We start from the raw sequence: 23,322 nt of genomic DNA, 5'->3' as shown, positions 1-23,322 counted from the left end.
AGGGCTCAGCACCTCCAGCACAGATCTTGTTTACTGTTTGCTCGTCGTATCCAGCATATCCTTGTCTCAAAAGAGAATAATGTGCATCTTCCTTCACTCCTTTCTCTACCAAAAGCACAGCTGGCAAAGCTTCCCTGAAGCAGCCTGCCACTGAAGCTGTGCAAAAGCTCCTCCTTGTGCTCTCAGGCTCTGGCTGTTGCAGTGGATGGTTTAGGTGGTCAGTACTGCTGCCCTGATAGCAACCACTGCAGCAGCACAGGGTGGGTTCATTGCATGCTCCAAGTAGCCATTGGTATGCAAACGGTACCACGAGTTCAGCATTTATCCTTAATAGCAAGCAAATTCAGAGTTATACCTGTTGTGCTCTGCCTATGGCTTTATTATAAAACATTGCTCTTGATTTGATGACTTTGTTTAAATTCGCCCTGAGCCATGTTGTGAGCTTAGCTTCCACTTTAAAATTAGCATAGATTTTTATATACGTTATAAATATTTAACCCCCTGACTGACACGAGCACCCACCCTCTTGCCTTTGCAATGTAAAGGAAACCTTATGGAGTGTGCACCTACATCAGTATTCCCCCGTTCAGAGCAGCCTCTCAGACTTGAGACTGAAGGGATGAATAAAATCAAACTTACTGATTATCATTTAGGCTGAATTTACTTTCTGCACTGGGAGGAAGGAGCTCTATTAATCAGCTTCATTTCCTGGCTCAGATGGAGAGTGCTCCTGTGTACCTCTCAGAAACTCAGCGATAAATACGTATAAATATATATAAATACACAAATATAGATATATAGATGTTAAAGTAGCATTTAAATTTTTCTGTCATTTACTCCATCACTACTGTGGTAGGCGATATAAAAAACCCTCAAGGTTAATTTTTTCAAATTTCATTTTCTCATTCCTTGCTAATTTTCAAATACCTGGACCCATAGAGAAACTGGGTTATTAAGTGTGGAATTAAATTAGAATTTCAGGCTTGCACAGAAACAACAACCAATGGAAATTTACTGAGAGGTTAAAGGAGAGGACAAGAGGCAAACTGGGAAAAATCCTTTTAAAATCTAAGTATAGTATATGTTGCCTCTTGCACTTTAATGCACATAAATTAAGACGATAATTCCAGCAGCTGAAGGCTCTAGTTTAACACTTATGGTTTATGGTGGCCCTTGAGTCCCTCTATGGAACTGCAACTTCATTATGTACAGCTGAGGAGACATTATTCCTTACATTATCTACTGTGCTAACACAGTTACCGCCGATGCTCTAGTGCTATTTGGATTTTCAAACGTAATGGGCAGATATGTACTGCAACCATTTATGTGGCTTTTCTGCCAATTTGTGGCTGAAATGACTTTTTCTTTGTTGAGAGACGGGTATTCAGTGCTTCTAATTCCTGCATTTCTGAGTTAAGTCAGCATTCCTACACAGAGGGGTGCTGCAGGCTGCTCCCCTTAGGGGCTGGGTGCCCACCAGCTGGCTCCTGGGGGGACACAAGGAGGCACGGTGTTATATATTGTATATTATATATATGAGTGTTTGAGAATCTGTTTCCCAGTAGGTGCTTTTTTTGGCTTTTGTGATTCCACTTTCTCCTTTTTTCCTCCGCCTTTTGTTTACAAGATGAAAGTCTCCACGGGGAAGAGCTTTTGTTTATGTCTCTTCCGAGAAGGCTTAAATGTTTGGGTTAAATAAATAGGTTCCTGTACTTTCATTTAGGGGAAATTTTAGGTCAGAAGGAGGCCAGGGAGCACGTGTTTATTGGAGACAGCATCTCATATCCTTAGCAGCAGCAAGTACTTCTGGTAGGTCCTGGTAGGCACTCAGCAGAGCATATCACGGTGGTTTGGTTCTATAGGGGCTGGTCACTCTTCCTTTTTGGAAGCTCATTTACATTAAGCAGACAGTTAATAACCTGCTTCCCTAAAACTGCATGAAGCTGAGGTCTGGACTAAGTGTTCTGAGGTGTGTTACGACATTTGGGATTGCAGAGTAGAGATGGAAAGGAGAGCTGGGGCCAAGCTGACATGGGCACGGCTGAGGTCATACCTACAGCCCACGCCCCCCATAGGGACCACCTATGCCTGAAAACAGTGCAGGTGTGGAATTTCTGCAAGCCCTCAGCTCTGCAGGATCCTTAGGAGATAGCTTTTCTTTTGCTTTCAGTTCTTCTACTCGACCAGAGGGAGCTGCAGAGTGGCTGCTCCCCGTGCTTTTTCTCCCTACCTTGAAATGTTTGTTTGCTTTCCGAGCCCCAGCTGTTGGAGTCACGGGATCACACAAGAACATCAGGTCTCCTCTCTTAAACAAACAAACACAGCAGACTTTACCAGAGCGAAACATGAAAGTGCAAATCCCAGCAGCTAAAAACCCTCTGGAAGACAAAAGCTGCAACACTTATTAATTTGTTGAATAACCTGTTGGGGCCTGACTTGATTTTCAAATAAATGGAATTAGAATATCAATAGCAGAATGCCTGGTTCTTAAAATATTCAAAAGCGGCTTCCTTTCATGTTGCGTCTTTCATGAAAACTGCATCATAAGGTGATTTGCAACTCTAAATAATAAATAATAACAGACATACACACACATAGAAATTAACAGCTGCGACCGTGGGAGAAGAAGATATATTTTCGGATGAGATGTAGAAAGAAATGGGGAGTCAATGAGGCAGAGAGATACAAGAGAGGTTGGATCTGGGTCAACTGTTTAATTTTGACCTTGGTTATTATTAGTCATTGGAGATAAAACATAGCTAGTGCCACTGGAGTGTTCTCCATGTTGGCTGAATTACAGGACCAGGGAATTGTGGAGGGAGATGGGAAGCCAGGCAGGGTGTGAGCAGGTTGAGCAGAAGCCTTGCTGCTTGCACGGGAGCCTCCTGCTTGCCATTCTGCAAGTGCACACTCGTGCAGACACCTGGCAAACTCCAAAGATAGAAGCTAACGCTTAAGTCAGAAAGCACTCCAAAAGCTGCAGAAAACTGGATTGATGATGAAGGCACTTCCAGATCCCTCGTGCACACCTTCACCTGGGGACAGGAGAAGGAAATCTGCTTTCCAGACACTTCCCATGTAGCCAGAGCTGCTTTCCTCATTTCTTTTCTACTTTTGCTTCGCTACGTCTGGTGCTGAATGCCATGCCCTTGGTTTGTGCCTGGATGGACTTCAGTCCTCCTGTTTCTTGCTAGGAAATTCCCAACACTAAACGGGTATATGAGCCTTTGAGACCCCTTTCAGCCTTTTGTCTTTTGTGTACGTGGGGTGGGAGAACAATCTGTCCCATACCAGCCTTGCAACACGCAGGTTGGCTTTTCCTGGTGCTTAACTTGATACATAAGGTCAGCTGCAGCAGCTTTATAGCACTATACGAGCAGCAGTTTCATGGGAAGTTAAGATGAATTATGAATAAAGGAGGTGTCCTGTACGTGGTGAGCTCCAAAACCTTCACAAGGCAGCAGTTTTATCCTTTATTTCTCATTTGTACATGGGGAACATCAGCTATTCCCTACTCTCTGAGGGGTCTTGGGGCTGTATATTAAGAGAAAGTGAGGCCTGTACCCATCTTAAAGTGGGTACTGGAGAAGCACTGTAAGTACTGTAAAAGAGAGATTTATTTACTTTGTTTTAATAGTAAACCATCTTATAAACCTGGCAGAACTCAGACCCACTTCTGGCTGGGTACATCCTCACAAAGTTCAGCCCTGCTGTCATCTTTGGAGGAAAACCTGGTGAACTTGAAGACAAAGATTCCATCCAGGAGTTTCTGACATCCTTGTTCTTTTGACCTTGGCCTTAAACCTTTCAGATTTGGCTTTTGGCTCTTCAGGCAGGAATACTCCTGGCCACAAACATCCCCATTGCTGCTTTTCTGGCAGGTTGGCATTACTGCAGCAGGTTTCTCATCCCCAGGACCCACCAGATCCAGGAGTGCAATCACAGCCCCACCAGACCATTCCGTGCCAGCCAGTTGTTACCTTTATATCTTCAAAGACCTGGGATCTGCTTTACCAAGAGAATTGCCATTTGTGAGCACAAGGAATGCACATGAATTAACATTTCTAAGCATAGAGAATACTTAGAAAGGGAACAAAATACCAAACCAGAATATTGCCCACAAATCTTCATCATGCATTATCCTATTTTCAGAAGTTTATCCTGTTATCTACTTAGTGAGAGTATTATGCCGTGTAAATGTGCTTCTTAGCAATTGCTTGCAGCATTTAAGTCTTTAGATGTGTTCTATGCTTGAAGAATTGCCGTTTCTGTTCTAACACCATGCTAATTCTCTGCAGAAATTGTCCCTGTGGTGTACAGATAGGCCCATTCATTATGCCCCTCGGAAGTAAAGGATCAGGATGGGTGCAGTGTTGCAGCCCCAGCACTTATTGACTACAGCTGTGCTCACAGAGCCTGATTGGTGCATCTGCTTCTCCTTGGGGTCTGGGAGGGGACGGATCCTGGCTTCATCCCTTCTGGTCACTCAGGTACATTGCATGCACCTGAGCTCCCCTGGGTTGGCCCTGCCTTCCACCAGGTGCCCAGTCACTGCTTCAGGCCATGACTTAGCATTTCTGCTACGCAAGGGACGGGCAAAACTTCCCCTGGAACCAAGACCTGGTTGTAGGCAGCAGCTCAGAAACTCACCAGATGGAAGTCTTGACATCCTATGATACCTTCCACTCATGCTAGCGAGCACTTCAATGCTTTGCTTTTACTTTTGGTTTTAGAGGTGACGCCTTTCACACGTGGGAGGTTGGCACAGACCTGCTGGTACCCTCATGGAGTCCAGTGCCATTTCTACTGGTCCCAGTGGGTGTCATGGTGCTGGAGCCAAGCAAATTGGAGGCAGTCCTGGCTTCAGCATGACCCCTACCCATGTGCAGAGCAGTTTGCAGGCCAGCACTTGACAGGACTGCCAATGAGGCACGGCTGTCTGTGTGCAGAAGGGCTGTAGGATCAGGTTCCTGGTGGGGAAATTTCTTCCTTTTTTTTTTCTTTCTTTTTTTTTTTTTTCCAATCTTCAAAATTTCTTCAAACAAATGCTTTACTGTGAACATGAGTATCCCTAAGACAGAGCTCCAGAGCGAGCCAACAGCACCATGCTGCCCAAACTTCTATGCAGTGCATAGAGTGATGGAAAAGGACTCTAGCAGGAAAATGATTTAATTAGCAAGCATCTGAAGACCTTTGCTAGTGGCTTTCACCAGTTCTGCTTTTCAGTGGGACAGTTACCATGAAGCATCCTGTCCCTGCTCTGAGCTGCTCTGCACAGCTGAGTAATCTGGTTCTGCTCAGAGCTTGGGCTTCTCCACCTTTATTTCCCTGCCCTGTCTCCTTTCCCATCTCTGGGAGCTTTGAGTTTCCACCCCCGCCTCACAGCTCGGGTAATTCCCTGCAAAGGGATTACATTTTCAGCGTGTTCACAGCCGTGTGTTTGCTCAGAGCAAGTGCCTCCTGCGACTGCCCAATTGTGGAGTTTCACTCGAGTGGAACAAGCAATAAGAGAAATATGCAGCTCTCCCTGCCTTCATTGGGCTTCTTAGGTGGCAAGGAGCAAACGGCGTGCCTCCCTCCTGCAAAGCGCTTTACTGGGACCTGTGGCTCTGGGATTGGAGCTAGGCGAGAGTTTTGCACGGCATCAAATGCAGATAAATAATCCTCTTTGACCCTTTGAACTTGGCTTTGCTCCTGCGCTGCTGTGAGTGCTGGAGGCTGAAGCTCTGTGCCAAAGGCTGGAGGCAGTTGCAGGATCCTGACATCAGGAAGGTGTGCAGAGGGAGGGATTGTGTCCCACATCCAGGGGAGCATCAGCCTGCAAGACAGGGCGGTTTGGTACAGCATAGTCCAACTGTCTTCTGCTTTGTGTTTTATTTCTGAAGGAAAAAGCCCAGTGCTGGCTGGGATGAGGAGAGGAGGGAAAAGCTGCCCTGATGTGCAGCCCTGGCATGCAGCGGCCGAGATCTCTGGGTCAGCTCCATCCCTCCATAAGGAACATGACCCCCACCGCAGCACTTTCAGCAGCTCTGTTTGCTTCAAAGGAAAACACAAATAACACAAGTGAGACAGCGGTGTTGTTCCTTCGAATTGTTGTTTGGTGCCCTTGGGCTCCACCAGGCTGGCTGGGGTGGGAGGGAAGGGAGGGCAGCCTGCGCAAGCTGCATTCCAGTGATAGTGCTTTAATTTCTTCCTCTGCCGTGCCAGGTTTACACTTTAACATAGTTTAATTTTGAAGTCTCCTCTTTTATTTTTTTTTCCTTTTTTTCTTTGCAAGGTGAATGTCGAGCAGTAATGTAATGAAAAGTTGACAGGCACAGATCTTTTTTAATAACTCTTATGTTGTGTAGCTTAAATTGGTTTAACTATAGCTGAGCTGAATAATAAGCAGAAGGAATTCATCTGGTGAACCATGAATTTTTAAATCTCCTGTGGGAAGGGTTCAGTAGCTCTGCCTCCATCCCAAAGGGGAGGAACGTGGCTCACGCTCTGCTATACTCACCATGGGAGAGTTGGGATGAGTGTGAGAGACCAGGATGGCTGAGGGAGTGGAGATGCAGGGCTAAGCTGGAGGCAGGCAAGCGACATGGGATGCTCAGGAGCACTCTGGGGACGTGTGTGAGCAAAGCTGCTGGGATTGAGGTGCTGCAGACCCCAGTGGTGAGAAGGAGCCTTCTGTATGAAGGCTGCAGCTTAGCAGCTGTACGTCCTGGGCTGAGGGCTGGGAAATGGCTTCTCCTTGCTCAGTGGAGCACAGACAAATCCCCCATGGCACAAAACGTTTCAGGCTATAGTGAAAAGCCAGTCATACAAGACGAAAGCTCTTCCCGTGTTCTGTCTCGGTGCTTCCTTTATTTTTTCGTTTTCTCAGTGATAATACCATTCATCTTTCTTTCAGTCTTGTTTTTTTTAGGGTGCTTTTGTTGTTTTTCTCCATTTTTGCCTCTTCTTCCAGTCGTTTTGTTTGCATTTACTTTGTTCTCTCTCTCTGTCATCGTGGCAGCCGCAGCGCAATGAATCATCCTTCTGACCCTCTGCTACAAACAGCAAAATGGACCGGAGGCTTCATCCCTCTGGAGGGTTAGGAGTAGAAAATGCAGAGCTGGGAGGGACAGGTCTCTGCTCTGGGACATCCCAGTGCTGCTCCATGTGACTCCCACTCAGGGACATCCCTGCTTTCCAGGCTGGCACGCAGAACAGCTCGTGCTGAACTCCAAAGAGAAGCTGCTCCTGAGATAAAAGGCACGGGAAGGTTGTCACATCAGGCACTTACAGTGTGTCACTTTAGGGACATGCTGTGACATCTGCGCAGCTGCTTTCTTGCACAGCTTCTCATAGCATGGTCACACACAGGTTGCTCATTCTAACTGCTGCCTCGCTTGCTGCTTGCAGTGGGAGCTGCGTAGGGACGTTCATCTCACTGCCTGCCTTTGTAAAATACAGCTTTGATTAGAGGGAGATTTATTTTTTTTTTTTTGCCTTGTGAAATTGTCTTGATGTCAAAAAAGCCATTAATAGAAGGCATTTAGAATGGAAGTTCATGCTTTTTAACATTAACATTTTACGTTGGCTCCTGAGCCGAAGAGTTGATCTGTCTCTGAATTGGAAAGAATTGCACATTAAAAAGTTTGAAACCGAGGGCTGATCTGAAGCTGAGACCTTTCGTTTGACCCAAAGCAGTGTGTTCACCCTGGGCTCATTCAGAAAACATCTGGCATTGTGCTTTTGCTCATTCCTTTCAGACTGAAAGGATGAGATGGTGACCTTTGGTTCTCCATCCTTCAGAAGCACTGTCCTCAAAGCCTCAAAGCGCTCTGTGCAGTGTAGGTGGGGATGGCTGCTGCCCCGTGTTGTATCCCAGAGGGTTCTCCTGCAGGTCGGTGGTCACAGCCCATGGCAGAGCACACAGCAGGGGCTGCAGGACGGAGAAGAGGAGCCTTGTGCAAATACAGGGAGATGGGGATGGCGAGCCTTGCATCTTTTGTGATGCAGAAGCGCATCCATGTGCAAGCACAGGTGACTTCAGCCAGAGGTTGCTGAGGGATTTAACTTGCCATATTGAAGTCAGCAGGATGCTAAGTGCTCTAGAATTGATTGGATGGAGGGTTTGGAGCACAGCGAGTCCAGTTGTTAGCTTCCATCTCCCTGTGCCTCAGTTTCTCGCTGTTGCATGGTCGTGCAGGGTGATATTGTGCTGAGAAATGAATCATCAGTGAAGCCTTCACCTTGGTTAGAAGCTGCAAGCCAGGTTCGCGAGGAAATGAGCACTTTTCTGTTTGACACGGGATTTGGATGTTGTGTACTAAATAATAATTAGGGTCATAAAAGTCTGCAGTGAACAATTATCCATTCAGCGAACAAGGCAGGTGTTTTGGGGGAAAAATAGGAGGCAATTGGGTAATTAGGCTGTACCAGAGCATGTGAGCACAAGTGGGCCTAATAAAATGTGCACAGGCAATTTTAAATCTGGCAAGTCCTTCCCTCTAAGCACCCGACTCAGAACCTGTGTTACTTTTCAGCATCATTTCTGATGGAACACCGCATTCTGATTGCAAACGTTCCCATCCACAATTGCAGGGTGCTCTCTGCCCAAAGCTTGGGCATTGCAGCAGTCCTAGGTGTGGAAGAAACAGCAGGAGAGGTGTTTGGATGGAGTGGGGAGGGGGAATGGCTGTTGCATAGGGCTGGTTGGGCAAGGGCAACAGCATCGCTAATCCACCCTCCTCCTGCAACCCCCAGCTTTTTGCTGAGCAGAAAGCAGCAGCAGGGGGGGATCTGCTTGCCACTCTGCAGGTGGAGCAGCAAGGCTGAGCAGGGAGCCCTGACCATGCACAGCAGTGAGTGCCCTGTGCTAGTCCCCTGCTCCAAAGGAGCCCAGCACCCACCTGCTGCAGGACTGGCATGAGTGGGAGCTGCATGCGGTGCCCAGTGCTGGCACGTGCCCCAGCAGCAACAGCCTGGCTCTCTCAGCAGGTGAAAATGTTTCATCTCCAATAACCACTTGTCTCATTATCCAGCTGCGCTAGTTTTGCACTATCTGGTTACCGCCTGGCTTGGAGACACCTGTTCTGTGTCCAGGCATTTTAGAGAAAAACTCTCCAAAGCTGTCAACAGACAGAGAAGGGCTGCTTGTTTCCATGGGAACGTGCTCCCCGAGCCCTGCATGCAAGGAGCACTGCGGAATGCTGGACACTGCTGGGAGAGCCAGGATTGATCCTGAGCATCACTGCGAGGTGCAGTGCCTGCAGGAAGGATGGGAAGGGGACAGGATGGGGAGCATAGCATCATGTCCCTGCCAAGGGGTGCCTGGGTGCCTGCACCGCTGTTAAAGTCACTGGATAAGGGTGTGTTGGCTGTGGGTTATACCTCCCTGCTTGGGGAAGAAGGAGTGCTCAGCTCTGGAAGACTCCTAGTTGATTCCTGGCCCAGAAAGCCAACCATACCCTGGGCTGCATCCAAAGCAGCACAGCCAGCAGGTCGGGGAGGTGATCCTGCCCCTCTGCTCTGAACCAGTGAGACCTCATCTGGAACTGCATCCAGATGTGGAGTCCGTGAAAGCAACCTGTTAATACCTAGAGGGGGGCTGTAAGAACAGACAGACTCTTTATTGGGGTCTGTTGCAGTGGGATAAGGGGAAATAAGGGGCTTCAAACTAGAAGAGGGGATAGTTAGATTGGATATAAGGAAAATGTCTTAAACAATAAGGGTAGTGAAGGATAATGAAGCACTAGAACAGGTTGCCCTGAGTGATCCATCCCTGGATACACCCAAGGTCAGGCTGGATGGGACTCTGAGCACCTGATGGAGCTGTGGGTGTCCCTGTTCATTGCAGGGAATTGGACCAGAATGGCCTTTGAAGATTGCTCCCAACTCCAACGTCTAAGATTCTATGAGAGATCTTATGCTAACATGTCTGCTTCTTCCTTACCGTGTCCTCTAACAGAGGATTGTGTGCACTCTGTTACAATTGCAAAACAGAGCAGAGCCTCTTCCAAACCTTTGTTAGTGGGCTCTGAGTCCTAACTGGAGGATAGCAAAGCCAAACTGCTGGCTGCAATGGGCAGCCTTGCAGTTAGAACTGCCTTGGTGTTGTAAATGGGTTTATGGAAAGCAGCTTACGTGATGCCAGTTCTCAAAAGGGCTCTGTTGAGATCCAGGTAATTACAGACTGGGATAACTGGAGAAGAGAAAGAATAGGATCAAGAGGAACATGGTTAAGCAGGACTACAGGCCCTCCTGAAAGGGCAGGCGTCGAGCTTTGCAAATCTCTTTAGAAATCTTTAAAGGCATCAGGGAGCGTGCAGACAAGGTAAATCCAGTTGATAAAATACCCTTAGGTTTCTGGAAGGCTTTTGATCAGCTCTCTCAGGGAAGGACCTGAAGGAAACTAAGGCACTGTGGACTAAGAGGAAAGGTCATGCAATGATAACTGCTTAGAGGCAGGGACCCAATGGGGAGAGGGTGCTCAGGTCTGCGGGAGGGAGGCCAGTGATGCTCTATGGGAGTGGTGCAAGCCACTGCCCTGCTCAGAGTGTTCATAAATGACCAGGAAGAGGAGCTGAGTGAGCTTGAAGACTGATGATGATAGGAGACTAAGCGGCTAGGCAATAAACAGCGGGTGAAATTCAGTGCAGATAAATGGGAAGTGATGCACATGGAGAAAGACAGTTGTCGCTTTACATGCAAAATGATGAGTTCTGAGCTGGGATCTCATTCCTCAGCAAAGCTCAGAAGCTGTCATAAATTATTCTGTGGAAATGGCTTCGCAGATCCAAGTGACTGCTAAAATGTGGGAAAGGATCTGAGAGCAAAGCAGAGAGCGTGGCTGCATCTCATGTGCTGAGTACTATACCTCATCTCAGAAGGACTGGAAATGAACCTGTGGACAGGTCTCAAGCCACACAACCCTCCTTTGGGTGACAGGAGGTTTGGAGCTAGGAGATGCTGTTTCAGCATGAGAACTGGGGGGCATCAACCAGATCTAGCAGATGGCTGAATTGAATGCAAGGAGATATTTCCAAGGTAGTTTGTAGCTACCTGGGAAGTCACCAAGGTCAAACAACATCAGTGGAGAGAAACCCATCAGGGGGATCCCACTAAGTACCTCTAGTGGCCCAGATGGTGGAAACATGGATGGTCCTGAAGAATTCTCATCACACTGTTATGTTCAGAGTGCCTTCAGGCTCTGGATGAATCTCTCACCTGTTGCAATGCGGCCATTCTTCTGCAAATGGTGGGAAAGAACTGAGTCAGACACATTGCTTTCAATTCTCTTGGTTTCTGTTTCATACTGCGGTGTCTGGTTGTTAACCTAAAAATTGCATAGGCTTCACGTATCACTTTGTTCTTATCTGTTTGTTATCTGGGAGTTCACGGCCCTTTAAAGGCTTGAGAAAACAGCTTCCCCTCTGCCTGAGCCTCCTGGTTTTCCTAAGTGAGATGAGACCACGTGCAAAGGCATCAGCCCTCTCTGCAGCAATGAGAACAGCGCAGTGTCAAGCAGGGAGAGAAGGAAACCACTCCTGGGAGCGCTTGTCACTTCTGGCTGTTATTTCAGGTGTCTCAGACTCCTGTCATGGAGTTTCAAGAGTGGATTGCTCTGTTTGTCTGAAGTTCTAGAGTGAGGAAAAAAGCCAGGTGAGGAGGTGCTGGTTGACAGTGGGTAGCTGTGATCCCAGAGGAGGAGAACGAGTCACTCTTGCTGCCGGTGAGTGCATCTCCCAAGACCCATTCCCAGCACTGTCACTATCAAAGATGCACCTATAGCCAAAACAAAGCCAGCAAGAGCCAAAGGCAGGCGTAGTGCTCAAGTCGAAGTGCTGGAGGGCTGAATCTGCAGCTCTGCGGTGATTTTCATTAGGAGTATTTGTGCTTTAATGCTCAGGAGCTAGCACTGCACCGCCGCTTCATATGTTAGATACTGGAAGGATATGAGAGCAAACGAGCCTAACTAAGGCTTAAGTCATCATAACGTCAGAGATAGCTGCTGGAGCATCCTGCTGGGGGACAGACATGGTTGGCCCCAGGTCAGGAGCTGCGGGGTGCTCAGTGCCCAGAGGGTGCTTCCATGAGCTCAGTGCCTGGCAGCTCAGCCCTCAGCATCTCCCCAGTGCTACATCTGCTCTGTGAGACCTGGGGCTTCACCTTGGGGAGCCCTGGGGCTGGCTGTTGTGTTGGGGATCAGCAGTACCTTGGCCCCAAGGAGGAGCCTGGCAGCGGGACCTGCTCTCCTGGGCTCCTCTTTTAGGGAAAAACAAACAAACAAAAAACCCCACAACAGCAAATGTAAATATAATAATGAAAAAACATGTAATAAAAAGTTAGTTGTGCAAGAGGCTGACAGGGTTGGCGGAGTGTTCATTATATGCTGTATCAGTAAGTATATGAAATGTCAGTGTGAAGGGAATTCATTTCCCAGTAACAAGCGTGACAGACTATTGAATTGAACTGAGAGGGTGTCTGCAGGCGGCGGGGTGATGAAGCCCTCATCAGAAATTCACTTTGCCGCAGTTTACTTGAAGAGTGTTTTCATTTTAGCTTTTAAAAGTCCAATTTTCTCCCTAAAGCAGAGGCTCCTTGGTCATGGCATTCGGCACCTGTGGGGCGCGGTGGCCCTGGGGATGCTCTGGCCTCCCTGCTTGGCTGCAAACTGCAGACCCTCTCCTCTTTTTGCTCTCTCATTTATCTGTTATGTTTTGCCTTTCCTGAGCTCATAGATCCCCCTGAATAGCCCCTGAGCTGAGCTCAGCTGAGGATGTTGTGCCTCTTGCTGTGTCCTCTTACAGGCAAAGCCTTCCCTCAGCAGAGGCTGTGCTGCATTCAGCAGTGGCTGTGTGGGCATGGAGCGGGGGGTTGGGGTTGGACTTGGGGATCTTGGGGGTCCTTTCCAACCTTAATGGTTCTGTGTTCTCTGACTATGAAAGCAGCTTTTCCTGGGCATGAACTGAGCTCGGTGTGTCGTTGGAGTTAGATGGTCTTTTAGATTCCTTCCAACCCAAGGCAGTCTGTGATGAGCTCAGTGTTACAGCAGCCAGACTGAGGGGCTACTGGGTCTGATGTACCTGAGACTGTGAATATACAGCTCCAGAATGAATGCTCTGCGAATGGGACCTGCGTTAGGTTAAAAAAATAAGAAATAAAAAATGAAGACCTGAGAGGTAGGAATATAAAGATGGAAGTCCTCCAAAAGAGAGACATTTATTGCGCCGTGACTTAGAAAGTAAGACTTAGTATATTATTTTTTATTGCTACAGGAGTCTGCTCTGTAATTGGTGCTGCCCTATTATTGCAATGGAATTAATTGTGCAGTGGCTATTACTGAGCACTGGGGATCTGCAGCAGGCAGCGGTGGGCGAAGCAGCCGAACAACCGCAGCCTGCAGATCTGGGCTGGCGTGGGAGTGCTCGGCCACACTGCTCTGTCCTTGTGATTGAACACGAAATGGAAGCCCTGAGAATGAAAGGCTGAAACAAATGACAGCATTCAAACCTTACAATGCAATTTTTAAATTAATAAGCGCGTCCCCACTGGGCTACCTGCATAGGCGATGCGGGCTGTCTCGTTCAGCATTCATGCCAAGGGCTGGAGCGCTTGCTTTTAAGTCCTTTGATCCAGCACACGAAGCACGGTGATTAAAAATATGGAGTTAAAAGATGGAAAAGAGTGCGGCAGGACCCAGAGCCACGAAGGGTCGGTGCTGCAGATGTTTTGCTGCTGGCATGGCTTTAACTTCTGGCTGGTGTCAGAGTGGGGCTCGGATGCACAAGGTCTCCCTGAGATGCGTGGTCACATAGCAGGAGGCTCCTTGCTCCCTCGCAGCATCTCATCTCTCATCTTGCTTAGAGAGCAGGCTGCTTTCTAAGCTCCCGTGAGTGTTTGTTGAGCTCCTCTAGCTGGGCTGGCAGTGGAGATGCTGCTCAGTTCTGAGACCACCTGACTTTTGGCAGCATCCCCCAACTCTGCCTCAGGCAGGCACAGAAATTTGCTTGGCCACAAGCAAAATCCAGCCTGCAGCAGGGCACCTGGGGCCAGAAATGCCGTGCTTGTTCTCTTCTAGCTAGACAGAGCCACCCCTTGCAGGCAAGTTTGTACACAGGCACAGTATCCATTCCAACACTATCTGCAGGGTTTCTGACGCCATAAAATAATATGGGTCTAATTAGATCTATGAAATGGCTGGCAATGGGTGATTGCCACATTCGTCTTTCAAGGGATGGCTGGGAGCTGTTCCTAGGGTCCAACAACCATGATCAAAGGGTCCTCTGAACCTCCAAAGTCATAGCAGGGGTGCTTTCAGGAGTTTCTTCCATCACAGTGAGCTGTTGTAGCATCCTTGTCTCATGTTGCTGAGATCAGATGGTCTGGAGGTCACACTATCATCTCTTCATGCGTGGGTTTGGGGAATGCATTCAAACAGAGAGATGAAGTCTGGTTGTTGAATGGGGAAGGACCAGGAGACTGTCTTCTCCACCATTTCTTGCTCACAGTGAGCTGCAAGGGCCCTACACTAGGGCAGAACAAGACTGAAACACACTGAAACCATGAGGGCGTCCTGTTCTGTTCAAAGGAAAGCCACTCATCTAGTGCCTCAGATAGCATTGCAGCCCACTTTAAGTATTTCAGGTATACTTAGGAACATGGCTGAATTTTGACTCTTCACTGAGTATATGCAAAAATATAAACCTGTTATATACCACCATCATGGGAAAAGATCCCACTCTACAGGTTCTGACAGAGCAGAAGCTCTCTTGCAAAGCTGAGAAGAGCCCCCAAACCTGCTCACTGCATTGTCTGGGCTTTCCTGAGCTTCTTCTCTTGTGCTGATGGAGCTGCACCCTTTGGCACCTCATGACAGGGACCATGGGGCAGTGGACACGTCCCCAGCAATAAGGGCTGGGCCCATTTTTCTATCTATGGGTCTCAGAGAAAACAGCTGATAAAGTCTATTGCAAAGCCAATTCTGCAAGCTAGCTCTCCTTAAGGAAGATGCTCACATTCAATGTAATAAGTTAACACAGGCGACATGGATTAGATGTGCTGCCTCAGGATCAGTCACAGCATTGGTTGCTGTGTTGCTCTGTTAGGTCTTCACCTTCACGAAGGAGATTTACCCGAGGGAAAGTATTGCTGGTGTGCAGGAATTAATTGCTGTGAGGTTTTGGCAGAGGAAACTAAAGCAACGTTTTGCTGTATGGCTGCTGCCACCAAAGCCTCCAGATGTTTCTGTGAGAAACTTACATCCTTTGGAATAAAAGTTTCTCCAATTTAATCAAAAATATGCAGGGAAAAAAATATGATTTCGCCCCAGTCCTCACGTCACAGGATAGATAAGGAGATTTTCTGTACCCAACACTCCGTTACATGTCGCTTTTAGAGCTGAAACAAGGTTTACCTAAAGCTACAGCAGCATATGCTCTGCATACACCACAATCACCTTGCAAGCAGGAATATATGTTTGCAAATTGAAGATTAATCACCCCGGGTTCCCAGCCTCGCTCTTAGGAATACGTAATGCAGTGAGGCAGACAGAAGTTCCTTTGAGCAGGGAAACTTTGTCAGGGCTGCCCCTCGCGTGCTCATCGTGGGAAGATGTGATAGTGATGCCATGTGGGAGCGTGGCTGTCCTTCCCAGCTCCAGGGGAGTCGTGCAGCAGCTGGTGACAGCATGGTAATGAACTCACAGCGCTGATGAGCACTACCCATTCTGCTGGCACGTGGTGTGTAATAGCAGGGATTAATTTGGGGTAGCACTCATGTGTTTATTACAAACCAGAGCACCCTCCTGGGCGGGCTGTCGGGGAGGAGTGGAGCTTTGTAGGATCCCCACATTATGGAGTGGAAGAGGTATATGGGCTGTGGTTGTTGCCTTGATACTTGGGCATAATTGTTCAGGTTGATATGCAAGGAAGACTTAAAGTTGTGAAAACAGCCCAGCTTGACCTAGTTGAGATTGTGCCCTGAAATGGCAGTAACAACTCTCCTAATGCCCATGTTTCTCATACCTGTAGTTAGCTAAACTCTGTCAGGCTCCTCTCTCTTCCTCTTGGTTTCCATCTGTGTTCGTCCTCTGGAGTTACTCTAGCACAGAATAGCTCAGGCTGCTGTCTCTGGAGGGCAGGAGCATCCTTCCTCCTGATTTCCCCAAGCCTCTGCATTTTGGAGAAAGATTTTCTATTCTTTGCTTCTCACATTCACAGAATCACAGAATTGTAGGAGTTGGAAGGGACCTCTAGAGATCATCGAGACCAACCCCCCTGCCTGTTCCTTGCTGCTCCAACGTATACTGGAGGAGGAGGAGGAGAGATGCTGGGAAATGTCCTGCTCCATCTCCTCCCTGCCGAGCCAAAGCATTGCCATAAGGGGGATGCACATCCTCTCCTCCCCTCCCAGCCAGCACAGCATGAAGAAAACTCGCCCAACAGTTCAGCAGCAGCCTGTATGCATGGCCTCGTTCCCAGTCCATAATGGATTCTGCCTAATATATATTCTCCTTCTCTCTAATTAAGTGGTAACACCTTGGTGGCAGAGCGAGCCTGTAAAATAATAAAGGGTTTTGCACTTGGAGGCACGGGAAGGCAGGCCCTGGGGAGCGATCCTCCCCAAGATACAGAAATTATTGCAATTACAGAGCAATTGTATGGAAAGGAGAATGGAACAGCAGACTTTTCAGACTCACTTTTCCAGCATTAATATTTTTAATTAAGGTTATTGGCAGTGAGTTATGACTTTGGCATACCAGACGGCACAACTTCTGCTGGCAAAGCGTGCGCATTGCACTCCCTTGTCCTGCGGTGGGTGAGAAAGTGCAAACATGCACCTGCAAACATTACCTTGGTCCTGAGCAAAACTTCTCACCCCTGGAAAGTCGTGGGGATGTGCAGTGGGACAAAGAGACCTGGGGTTCCTCTGATGGCTCTGAGAGGCTTGGCTGTGTGCTCTAGGATGAGAATTGTGATATCATAGAATCGTAGATTGCCCTGGGTTGGAAGGGACCTCAAAGATCATACAGTTCCAACCCCTGCCAATGGCAGAATTGCCGACCACTCAGTCATTCGCTGCCCAGTTGTCCAGGGCCCCATCCAACCTGGCCTTGAAGGAACAGTTTTCCTCAATATCTCCAAAGTAGCATCCAAACAGTGACTGTCCTTCTGCTATTTCAGAGCATTTCAGAGAATTTCCAGTAGCCAGTTAAGATGCTGTCAGAACAAATGTGTGCAGCGTTACTAGAGTGATTGGGGGTTTCAAACCTCACTGCATTTAAGACTGCCTTTTCTGGCGCTTAAATAAAGGTCAGCTCCACACAACGATGCCATATTTCAAAGTTAATACCTTTTCTTCCACTTTGGAAAAACTTGACCTCCATCTTTGTCAAAGCTGACAGAAGATTTGCCCAGACTTCCCAGGATAAGGGTGGGAGAGGTGAGGTGGGAGAGGTGGCCTGGAGCTCTATGAATTGTCACCTGTGCCATCCTGATGGCTGGGACCCAGCAGCATGTGAGTCAGCTGCAGTCCTCGTGTCGGAGCCTCTGGGTATTGATATCGTACAGCGATACTCCTTTTAATTATGTAGACACCAGGCAACTCTGCACATCTCTACTCTTTCTCTTTCCCTTTGGACACAGATGCAATCTATCAACATCCAGTAGTTCTTTATTACAGTAATTCTCAAGCTGTTTCTCAGGAATGCACTCAGAGGGTTTTATTAACAGTATAAATTCCCTAGGATTTCTTATTTTACTATGCCTATTAGTGTAGATGCTAATTTAATCGTTTAGATTTCCCACATGACCTATCCTCAAACTCTGAAAGTGAAGTTCAGCCCCGGTCCCTGCGCACGGAGGGATACTTTTCTCTTTAAGACCTCAACACTTCTCCTAAAGTTCTGCAAGAGGGCTCTGGTATGGGCTGTTTCTGTGCACTGCTCTTCTGAAAGGGTGCAACTTGGGTCTTTCTGCCTTCGGTGGGATGCTGGCGGCCTTGGCTCCCAGAGACTTGCCTCTGTGCAGCCAAAGCAGTGCTGACACCTCTACCAACAGCTCCAGGTAAGCCAGGGCTGCCTGCAGCTCACCAGAAGTAATTTCCAGGCAGAATTGCTGTAAAGGAAAAAATTGACTTCTGACATAGACTGATAAGCACTGATGTTTGTTTCCAAGAGCTTGTATTTTATGCAATTTAATGCTTAACAATGAGTGACAACAGTGGCGATGGTGAAAAGCATTAAAAATGAAGAAAGTGTGGTCATTTCAATTGACTCCAAGCTTCTCTCCTGGTGGGTTTTCCACTGCCTGCATTCTGTGGTTTTCAGCAGAAAGCCTGGGCTTTCATATGCCATTGGTTTTGCAAGCTAAAGCTTGCATCCCCAATTACCAATTCCCAGCTGAACATGAAACCAGCTGTCTGCAGGAGGAACACACTGAATGTTGCCCAATCTCTAAGGGGGAAGCATCTTTTCCCTCTCCGATTATCTTTATGAATAGGAAAAAAACATGAAATGAGTAGTAACAAGATTCATCCTCCTCAGAAATGTCCCTTAATTGGGGTTTTTGCTGAAGGGTCTTTTCAGAGGGGAAAAAGGAGTCAGTTAAAGCTCGGTGTTTCAGCTCATCCATCATTTCTGTTCAGATCGATATTTCTGTTTGGACAAATATAACAAGGGTTTGGAGGCAGGAGGCCAGAGGCAGGATGGAATAAACAGCATGAGCGCCCAATTCTTCTTTACTGGTGGTTAATGCAGTACAGCCCAAAATCAAGCACTGGGAACCTCAGGATCTCTTTTTGGTACCTTCTGGTCAGATGCCTTCAGCCCATTCCCTGCTGCTGACTCTTTGCTCACCTGTCCTTCAACATGGCCATGCAATGGCATCTGGTCCCCAGGCAGAAGGGATGGCACAGGAGGAGGCAATGTCCTGTCCTGAGGCTCACTGGCTTGTCAATGGAGTAGAGATACTAGGGTGCAGCCTGTATACGGTACTCAGGAGCTTAGTGTGAAGGTAAATCAAGGTCCTCTGGTTGTTTTCTAAAGCCACTTTCTTGGGGGGCCATGTTGCATCAAGGTGCCTAACTGCATATGACAGCTAGCAAAGCCTCTGCTTTGCTCACTAAGTTGCTGGGTCATCACCATGGCATGCATTGAACCATTTGCCCAGATTTTAAAGACTGCAAGGATCCTCAATCATCATCTTTCCTCATGTTTTAGCTGAGAAATTCCAACCTAAATTCTGCCTGAAGCCTGTATATGATCCTGTAGCTGTGGTTAGGCAGCATTGAGCCCTGTGCTGCCAGGGGGGTTCAGCAAAAGCAGTCTGGTGAGAGCTGACGCATCAGCGCTTCACACCAACTGGAGAGACCCTTTGTTTATCCCCATCTTTATTCATCATCATCATCGTTATTTATTAATTAGCTTTGTTTGCAGAGCCAACAGTGTGAGCTCATGTCTGGGCTCGAGTGCATCTATAATTAATTGCTAACTGTTGCTTGATGGCGTTGTGAGCAAGAAGTGGTGAGTCATAGCAAAAAGCTCCAAGGAATGCAGGGCTGACGTGCTGCAATCCGGGTCCTCTTGGAGCAGGGAGAAGAGCTGGAGTGAAATGCATTGGCCCCATGCCTTTAAAATATATACATTTGGATCACACCTAAATGCTCTGATGTCACCCTGTCAGAAATCTTCCTGCACAGCCCCGACTCCACTCGAAATCAAATAAAGCTTTTCCTTTTAATAACAACTTACTTCCTCCGCTCTGCTGACCTTAAAGTGAGAATCAAAGGGGAAAAGATATCATACATAAAACAAAAAGAAAGGGAAAAAAAAGAAAAAAAAAGCCACGCAAAGAAGTGAATTGAATTCCACCTAAATGTCACCTTGCGAGCTGGGTTTTATTATTTTGATAGCAAGGCAATTTCGCTGACAAATCTGTTATCGGTGGCGTGTTGTACAAAAGCAAAGGCAGGCGTGTTATAGGTCATTGAGAAGTCATTTTTAAATAACACCGGTCTAAGTGGTGCATCGGGGTGCTTGTTAGGGAGTATGTATATAACTGCTGCTGGAGCACGTGGATGCACAGGGGAATGCCGTGCAGGGGGCATCAATCAGTTCTGTTCAAGCCGTAGTGTTCCCTGGAAGTCTCAGCACAAGCTTGGCTGGGTAGAGGAGGCTTTTAGAGGCCAAGTGCAGGTAGGCATAGCCTGGGAGAATGAGTGTGAGTGAGCCAGCATGCACGCATTCAGCTCAGGCTTTAATTATTCACTTTCCTCTACTGACTGCCATGATAGGGATTTTTATGCTGATCCTCCCATTTCAATACCTTTGTGTGGTGAGGCACTGGAACAGGTTGCCCAAGGAGGCTGTGGATGCCCCATCCCTGGAGGTGTCCAAGGCCAGGCTGGATGTGGCTCTGGGCAGCCTGGGCTGCTGGTTGGTGACCTGCACACAGCAGGGGGTTGGAACTGGATGATCATTGTGGTCCTTTTCAACCCAGCCCATTCTATGATTCTATGATTCATTCTCCCAATCTTTGTAAGCTTTCTTCCGTGCTTCTACTTCCTAATGCTGGTGCAGGGAGAGTTACAGTGCACTTGCTGGCTGTGGATGAAAGAATGTAAAAATGTGCAGGGCTGACAAAAAAATATGTGCTCAGTGCCACGAGTGAACTGTGAGTTCCAGCAGTGCTCCGCATTCGTCTTTTCCTCCTGTGAAAAGAGACGCTTTTAAATAAGATTTGCAAAATTTAAATCTTGCACAAGATCTGCATGCACTGGGGTGGTTGCATGTTGCAATTACATGCGGAGCAAATAGCAAGCTTCAGTTCTGTCTGTGCAGCCACGGGACTGCGTGGGGTGCTTCTGCTCGGCACGTGCAGAGTTCCAAGGGACCGCATCCATTTGTGTCAGGTACCTCCGTCAGCTGCTTCACTGCAGTTTTTGGTAATGAAACACTTGTGAGATTGATGGGCAAACCTGAAGCTGAAGCCAAATGAGCTGTTTAGGAGTCAGGCCCATTACCACATGCTCCTAGGCTTAATTTAGTGCACATGCAATCCCGTAACTCCGCGCTGTTATGTTTGATGTTTTCCTGCAAGGGCAGCATTCGGGCACAGCGTGTTCTTTGTGCTGGGAGGAGAAGCAGCTGCCCAACTGTTTGCTGTGCCCTCCACGAAGCCTCCCTTCCTTTGCTGCTTGGGGCTGTACGTCGGATGGGAATTGCACCCAAATCATCCCAGGCAGAGGCAAAGAACTGTGCTGAGGATTTGCAGTGAGCATCCAGTGCGGTCTTGCACGTATAGCTGTGAATTTATTCTTTTTTTTTTAGCTTCATCAAGGTCATTCACACCGCTAAGCTAATCCCGACACATTAGCAGGAGTGCTGTCCAATTCATTCTCGCTCCATTAAGCAGCAAGCTAGTCAGGTTTTCCTCCTCTCCTGGTTCTTTTCTCCCAGTTCACACGCCGTGAATCATCCCTCAGCATCCAGGTACCCTTGGGCAGAGCAGGGCGTATCCTGCTTTGCTCACAGCCTGCTTTCCAGGCTGGTTGCAAACCTCGGGGCTCCCAGAGAGCATCCTGGTGGGTGGGATGGGAATCCTGACATGGGCAGTGGGCTGTAAGCTGGACAAATCCTTCCCAGGGCTGCCAGGTGCAGAGCCAGACCCTGGATTCTGCTGCTCACTGACGTGGAGACTTCTATCCTCACTGCAAAGTCACCGACATTCCCAAATGTTCTCATCAGCAGCATCTTCATCTCTGCCAGAGGAAGGCAGCAAGCTAATTTTTCTCCTGCCTCAACCTGAGGTTTGCATCCAGCATCCTCCAGACCCGGATGTGCGTTTCAGATTTGCTTCCTGGTAAAAATGAAGTTCTGGGTGTTTGACAGCAACTTTCCGCAGGATCCAAGAGATTCTCTTTGCCTTCGTTTCACTGACCCGGTTTTGTGACAGAGCTCAGAAAGCCTCGTGCTCCCTCACCTTGCTTGGACAGGTGTCAGTTCTGCATGAGTTAGGCCAGCTTGAGAGCTTTGCAGGAGGAAAGATGCGCTGTCAGTTACATTGGACAAAGTGTCAGAAGGAGAGCTGGCTTTCCATGGGAGCACTCCTCCCAGGGGCTGAGGCGATTTTCCTGTGTGCTTATCCACTCCAGCATGGAACCAGCCAGATCCACTGGGACACAAGCTCCTCCTTTTAAAGCATCCCACAGTTTTCTTCTGCCCCCCATCAGGGCCCATCCCCAGCTCAGGTTTCTTAGAGGTGCTCCCTACTTTCTCCACAGCTTTCAGACCCGAAGCCATGGCCATGGGAAAGGGAATTGGAAGGAAACCTTGAAGGTGAAGTTGTCATCACCCCTTGCTCTGCTGGGACCAGTCCAGGTGATAGCCCCATGGGTGCCACCTGCTCTCAGTGACACACAGCTTTGCTTCAAATCCCTGAGTTCAACTGGAGCATCGGCAGAATAATGTGAGCCCATGGAAATCAATGGAGAAGAGCCGAAAACAATTGATTTGGATCAAAACACACTGCAATCAAATTTGGAGGGATTGAACTAATGGATCATAAGGTGGCTTGTGAATGGGTCTGATTGAATTGAGCTGAAAGGTCTTGCATCTTCATTACAGCTAACTGAAACTAGTATAAATGATGAATTTTCTAACCATATTTAGTGGTTTTTTTTCGTTTTTTTTTTTTTCTGTACTTATAACTGGATTGCAAAACCAGAAAGTTGGGAACCAACAAGGGAATTTTCCAGCCATAGGTGGCTACATGTATTTTGGACAGTCTCATAGCTGGATTTCATACCTCTTGCTGATTATGCCTCTATTTTGCTCCCAGAATTAGCAAGCTGTTTCTCCTGCTGAGGTCTCAGAGGAGAGACAGCACTTGGGCTGTGTGCTTTCCAAGGTGCATTTATTGCTGCGTTTCTCGTTTTGATGACAGCAGTTTGGATCATCTCCTTTCACACTACCAAATCCTTGAAACTCTTTGCCATTTGTATTACCCGAGTGTAACTTCCCTCTATATCACAGAAACAGAAGGCATGAATGATTCACTGTTTATTATAAGATCTCATTTTTTTGTCAGACTGAACTTCCCATACTATAAGGTGTGATTTATTACTACAGTGATTAAGGGACATTTTTGATATCTCTAAGAATTCTCTTTCAGACTTGAAGGCTTGCCTGTGAGTCAAAAGGCAGTGGAAATATATGAATAGCTGGGTGTGAAATGGAGCGTTTGAAATTTCCTATTAAGAAGACGCTCGTATTTGTTTCATGCTACCATGGATAGGCAGAGTGAATCGGGAGACACGTTGCCTGACTGCACTTGTCCTATGGGAGCT

At 47.6% G+C, this 23,322-nt stretch overlaps 1 long non-coding RNA gene across 1 annotated transcript; it reads right to left on the bottom strand.

The window, feature by feature from the left end:
• Window positions 1-13,219: 13,219 nt before the first annotated feature.
• On the bottom strand, window positions 13,220-16,931 carry LOC109369368. The gene is made up of 3 exons (XR_002118342.1): window positions 16,830-16,931; window positions 16,002-16,148; window positions 13,220-14,381 (listed from the first exon to the last, which is right to left on the bottom strand). It is a non-coding gene; the product is annotated as an uncharacterized LOC109369368 (long non-coding RNA).
• Between the last annotated feature and the right edge of the window lie 6,391 nt (window positions 16,932-23,322).

This window comes from Meleagris gallopavo, chromosome 11 (genome assembly GCF_000146605.3).
Source record: "Meleagris gallopavo isolate NT-WF06-2002-E0010 breed Aviagen turkey brand Nicholas breeding stock chromosome 11, Turkey_5.1, whole genome shotgun sequence".
NCBI lineage: Eukaryota > Metazoa > Chordata > Aves > Galliformes > Phasianidae > Meleagris > Meleagris gallopavo.
Note: the sequence above shows the minus strand (reverse complement) of the source record. Positions and strands in the feature narration are given on the sequence as shown.